Source organism: Pyrus communis, chromosome 7 (genome assembly GCF_041283825.1).
Source record: "Pyrus communis isolate YQ-2024b chromosome 7, ASM4128382v1, whole genome shotgun sequence".
Taxonomy (NCBI): Eukaryota; Viridiplantae; Streptophyta; class Magnoliopsida; order Rosales; family Rosaceae; genus Pyrus; species Pyrus communis.
In genome coordinates, this window is record NC_142571.1 from 3,789,001 (window position 1) to 3,795,000 (window position 6,000).

Below are 6,000 nucleotides of genomic sequence, written 5' to 3' on the forward strand. Positions count from 1 at the left end.
GTAAATAACTAGTAAATGCTTAAGACAAGAAGAGAAACAGAGTTCTGTAGCATAAGAAACTACACATCAAGGCGTAGTCTGGCATAAGAAATGAAAGATGGATGAACAAAACTATACATCAGAGCTCAGTCGTCGAACTACTATCATAGCCTACCCTTTGACACACTTCAAATATGGTAAAGAATAATATTATGACTCATCAACTCCAGTTGCAATAATTAAGTGCACTTGCAGAATTGGCCATAAATCCCAGCATTGACAAAAATACATGATGCTTGTTGAATGAAAGGGACAAACATATTGAAAACGGAGATAGAGATGAACTAATGTCTCAACTGTTGTACGGATAAGCTCAAACCTTAAACTTCCCCAAGAGGTAGGAAGATAAATCCTCCAAATCCTGATGACGATTCTAGAAAACTACCATCAAAATTTGGAATCAAACCAGGAAAAGAAACAATTGGAATTAAATCCCATAATAAGACGAAATAGGCAATGTAATCCAACTGTTGTGCAACAGCTAATTCAGATGACTCATATGGTTCCTCAGATTAGATTGGATTAGATAAGTCACAAACATCAGAACATAAATTATTCACATAATTAACAAAAGTGCCCAAGCTAACTCAGATTTAGAAAGCTCGTCTAAACTCAAAATTCAAAAGGCTTGCCTGGCTAATATAGACAGACGAAAAAGTTCGGTGCCTCAAATTAGATTAAATTGGTTAACACATCACATAACATTGTTATGTATACAAGAAACCTTGCAAGCAGCGACTCTTTTACATTACCCTGCACAGTACATTAATTTTCTTAGTACACTCCTGAAATTAAAACTAAAAATAAAGAAAGATTAAAGAAGCAAACCTTATTGGTCTTATTGGTTTATGATAATACAGCACACTGGAATGACCACGAAAAAGCGCAGAAAAACTCCATGCGGCGCCGCAGCCCTTCAGATATTTATACACACCTTCATTTATTTGTACTACACACACACACACACACACACCCTACTTGTGCAACTTTATTTACCAAGCCACCTCCTTTGATCTCTATACGTTCAAGTTTGATTTACATCATGCACCACTGAGACGAAGGCAATGTTTCCCAGCAATTTCCATCCACGAAACCGCCGCCGAAAATCCCTTGATCTGCCACCACCGGAAGATCAAGCGACATGGCTGCCTCCGTCCATATCGAGTCATCAAACACCAGAAAGCTCTCATTCATGTTCCCCTAGAATATCCCATCCATGCCTTCATTGTTCACACCACTACTCATATTCTCCTCCACCTTCATGCCCCCCTGCTCCGGCTGGTTCTCAGCCCGGCGAGAATTATAATTTCCGGGGTGCTGATCCACCTTCACATTCGCAGAATTATTATAAATAACAGGTGCTGCAATATCTTTCACAGGAGCAGCATAACATGCAGGATTAGTCCCGGTACCTGATAGATTGTTCTGCACAAGGGTTTGGTTCGGAATTTGAGGAGGCATACCGGGATTGGCCGACGAGCGAAATACTTGATGCTGCAGGTGTTGGTTCAATTGATGCTGATGATATTTAGGGGCTTGCTGATCTGGTAAATTGAGCTTCGCCTGGGCACCGTAGAGCTTCCGAGCGGTGGCATCATAAGCCAGAGCAGCCTCATAGGAGGTGTTGAAAGTCCCGAGCCAGAGCCGGGCCCCACAATGTGGCTTGCGGATTTCCGCCACCCATTTCCCCCCACGTCCTTTGCCTGACGCCCTTGTAAGTGCACATAGCGTTCTCCGGCCCTCCTTTCCCCCTCATGCAACCCTTCCTCGAGCTTCCCTGCGCTGGCCACTTCACCGGCTTCTTCTCCGCAACCCCAACGCTGCTACTACCAGCAACCATCTACGAGTTCGACATTGTGAGAATTTTTTGAGAAGAATTGAGGATTTTTTTTTTTTTCCTTATTTTAATTCGGCTGGTGAGTTTGAGAAACCATAACCCGTAACGGTGGTGGTACTTATATGATGGAGGAAGGCAGACATGACTGAAACGTGGCTTGTGGAGGTTAGGGCTTGAATACTTGGCATGGTGAACGGGAGATATCGTGTCCATGGACAGCCTCACTGTTTAAATATCTAATACACGGGTTACACCTTTGTTTGCTTTCTTGCTCAGGTGGCAATCGGAGAGGAGCAAAATTCTAGTTTTGCTTTCTCAGTTTTCATTTTTTTTAAATTAAATTCGAAATACAATTACATAGTTGATTCACGTCTGATCTTTAACTCAGAGAGGAATCGTAATGTGAATAACACTGGAGATAAAAGTTTTAAACTGTACAAAAAACTGACCGAGTATGTCTTTTTGAAGTTGAAATAAGTGAGAAATTGATGAATAACTGTAAGAGAGAAAATTCTTAAACTGTAAAGAACACCTTTTTGAAGTTGATTGAAAGTTGAGATAAGTGAGAAATGGATGAATAATAGTAAGAGAGAAATTCTTAAACTGTATAGAAAACTGAGAATGTCTTTTTGAAAATTGGAAGTTGAGAGAAAACTTGAACGGTATAGAAATTTGACTTAGCATATGTATGAATAAAGAAGACTAACTTATTGTCTTTTTGAGTTATAAGTGAGAAATGGCTGAATAAGAGTACGAGAGAAAATTCTTAAAATGTATAGAAAACTGACTAAGCATGTCTTTGTGAAGCTGACTAAAAGTTGAGATAAATGAGAAACTTGTTGCCTGTTGAAATAATTATTTGTTTATAATTTTTGTTCACCTTTTATTTAAATAATAAGATAAACATGTTCATTTTATCATTTTTTTCCCAAATATTCCGAAAAGAAAGTACTTGGGATTTATGAAGGTATCTTTTTCTTTATCTATGAAGGGATTTGGATGATGGTATCGGTTTTTAAGGGTTAAGTTTAGGGTGATTTTGTGAAAAAATCAATAAAAAGTTACAATATTAACAATAGATCAACAATATTTATGTTAATTATAAATAGGCCAATCATGTATTGTGATACTTAAATGCATTTAAAATAAACAAAAATTACAAAATCATTGTAACATTACAATGAAATCAACGTCGAATATTAAGTTATAAAATTATTTCGATATTAATTAAAGTCATAAAATTTTAACCTAAGATTAATGGAAAGGAACAGGTGTAGATACAAGAAGATAGATTAATAAGTAGTAGTACATAAAAACTATTTGTTGTGATTGTAGAAAGTCACAATATATATCTTAGAAATATTTGAAAATTTTGCTGAAACATGTATTAGATTTTCAATTTTCATGTTAGTAACCATATATATTGTTGAGAATCAATGTCAACCCAAAACAATAAGTAATCCACAACCCAATCTAAAGCTCAATTCCATATCTAGTTTGATGATGTAATTGCTTACAATTGCAATGTTAGGTATGGTTGAGTGGAAAAAATTAGGTGCAATTAATGGGTTTTGTGGGGTAGTAAATAATCTTAGTTTAATTAAGTGTGTGGTGTAGCTTTCATTTGGTTTGCTATAAATACCCAAGTCCTCAAGCATTGTAATCATCCAAGGAAAAACAAAGCCTAGAGCTAAATAAGAAAAGTTTTGCTAATTAGTTTGTTTTGTGAGCTTTCTTTAAGAGTGTGCTCTATTTTCTTCTTTTTGGGATCATTAGAGTTATCTTGGATACTCTTCTTATTCAACAATTGGTATCAGAGCCAAGTCGGTCAGGGATCGTTCTTGGTAGAGTATTGGTTGTAAAGTCTCTTGAAATTCCGAGTATGCTCTGTGGTTGCAGTTTTGACTGATCTTCCACATCAGAAAAGATTTTTTGAGATTATTGCTGAGGTTATCACAAACCTTGAGAGGGAGCTTCTTTGTGTCGAGAGTAGTGTATTACTCTGCACGGTAGTCACTCAAGCTTGTTCGGTGTAGTCAAAGTCTTGCCGATACGATGGGTGATTTTCAAGTTGTTGGAGGAATCAAGAAGCTCAACAACCAAAACTATAACATGTGGGCAACGTGTATAGAGTCTTACCTTCAAGGTCAAGACTTGTGGGAGGTTGTCGGTGGTAGTGAAGTTACACAACCGGCAGCGGAAGATGCTAACGGCGTCTTGCGGAAGTGGAAAATTAAAGCAGGCAAATCAATGTTTGCCTTAAAGACCACAATAGAAGAAGAAATGTTGGAGCACATTCGGGATGCTAAAACGCCAAAGGAAGCATGGGACACTTTTGTTACACTCTTTTCGAAGAGGAACGATACAAAATTGCAACTTCTCGAGAATGAGCTGTTATCGATGGTACAACGCGACATGACGATTGCCCAGTACTTTCACAAGGTGAAGTCGATATGCCGCAAAATTTCAGAATTAGATCCAACAGCTCCTATTGGGGAAATCAGGATGAAGAGAATAATTATCCATGGTTTGAGACCCGAATATCGAGGGTTCATTGCCGCTATACAAGGATGGCCGACACAACCATCGCTTGTTGAGTTTGAAAATTTGCTTGTAGGTCAAGAAGTTATGGCCAAGCAAATGGGAGGAGTCTCACTGAAGAGTGAAGAGGAAGCGCTCTACACCAACAAAAGCAAAGGCACCTTCAAGCGGTACACTGGTAGTGGATCTAAAAAGGATGGAGAAAAAGTGCAAAGTCACCAAGGAAATGGAGGCTCTCGTTCTGGGGGAGCTTGGAAGAATCGCGGTAATAGTAAAAAGTTTAGTGGAAAGTGTTACAACTGCGGGAAGATGGGCCACATGGCGAAAGATTGTTAGACCAAGAAAGAGCCTGTTGAAAGTAATACTGCTACTTCCAGTTCGAAGGAGAATAGTGAAGATGGCTGGAATGCTGAAGCATTATTCGCTATGGAGGAAGAAGAAGAATTAGCCCTCACGGTAACAACACCAGAACGCATTGACTACAAAAATGATTGGATCGTAGATTCGGGCTGCTCAAATCATATGACGGGTGATAAACAGAAGCTGCAAAATCTATCTGAATACAAGGGAGGTCGTGTGGTGGTGACAGCCGACAACTCAAGGTTACCGATAGCTCACATCGGTAAAACAATAGTTAAGCCTCAATATAATTCTAACCAGGTGCCACTTCAAGATGTTTATCATGTCCCAGGAATGAAGAAAAATTTGTTATCTGTGGCTCAATTGACATCATCAGGCCACCATGTCTTGTTCGGTCCACGAGATGTGAAGGTGTATCGTGACCTCAAAATCTCAAAAACACCAACAATGGAGGGGCGACGATTGGAGTTAGTCTACGTAATGTCAGCAGAATCTGCATATGTAGACAGGACAAGGAAAAATAAGACATCAGATCTATGGCACATGCGGTTAGGTCACGTTAGCTATTCCAAGCTAAGTGTGATGATGAAAAAGTCGATGCTTAAGGGGCTTCCTCAACTGGACGTGCGAACAGACACAGTATGTGCAGGATGCCAGTATGGTAAAGCACACCAATTGCCATATGAGGAATCGAAGTTTAAAGCAAAAGAACCATTAAAGTTAGTTCACTATGATGTGTTCGGACCAGTTAAGCAACCGTCCGTTGGTGGTATGCAGTACATGGTAACATTCATTGATGACTTCTCAAGGTATGTGTGGGTCTTCTTTATGAAAGAAAAATCTGACACAGTCTCAAAGTTTAAAGAGTTCAGAGAGTCAGCCGAAGGAGAAGTGGGAAAGAAGATCTGTTGCCTGCGTACAGATAACGGAGGAGAATATAGCTCAAGTGAGTTCTCTCAATACCTAAGGGAATGTCGAATACGTCATCAGTACACTTGTGCCAACACACCACAACAAAATGGTGTAGCTGAGAGAAAGAACCGGCATCTTGCAGAAGTCTGTCGAAGTATGCTACATGCAAAGAACGTACCGGGAAGGTTTTGGGCTGAAGCAATAAGGACTGCAGCCTTTGTGATCAACAGACTTCCTCAACCAAGGTTAGGATTTGTTTCTCCCTTTGAGAATCTGTGGAACATGAAACCTACAGTTAACTATTTTCGAGT

The 6,000-nt window shown here is 39.3% G+C and overlaps 1 pseudogene; it reads right to left on the reverse strand.

The window, feature by feature from the left end:
• Nucleotides 1-888: 888 nt before the first annotated feature.
• LOC137733592 (uncharacterized) lies at nucleotides 889-2,116 on the reverse strand (annotated as a pseudogene).
• Between the last annotated feature and the right edge of the window lie 3,884 nt (nucleotides 2,117-6,000).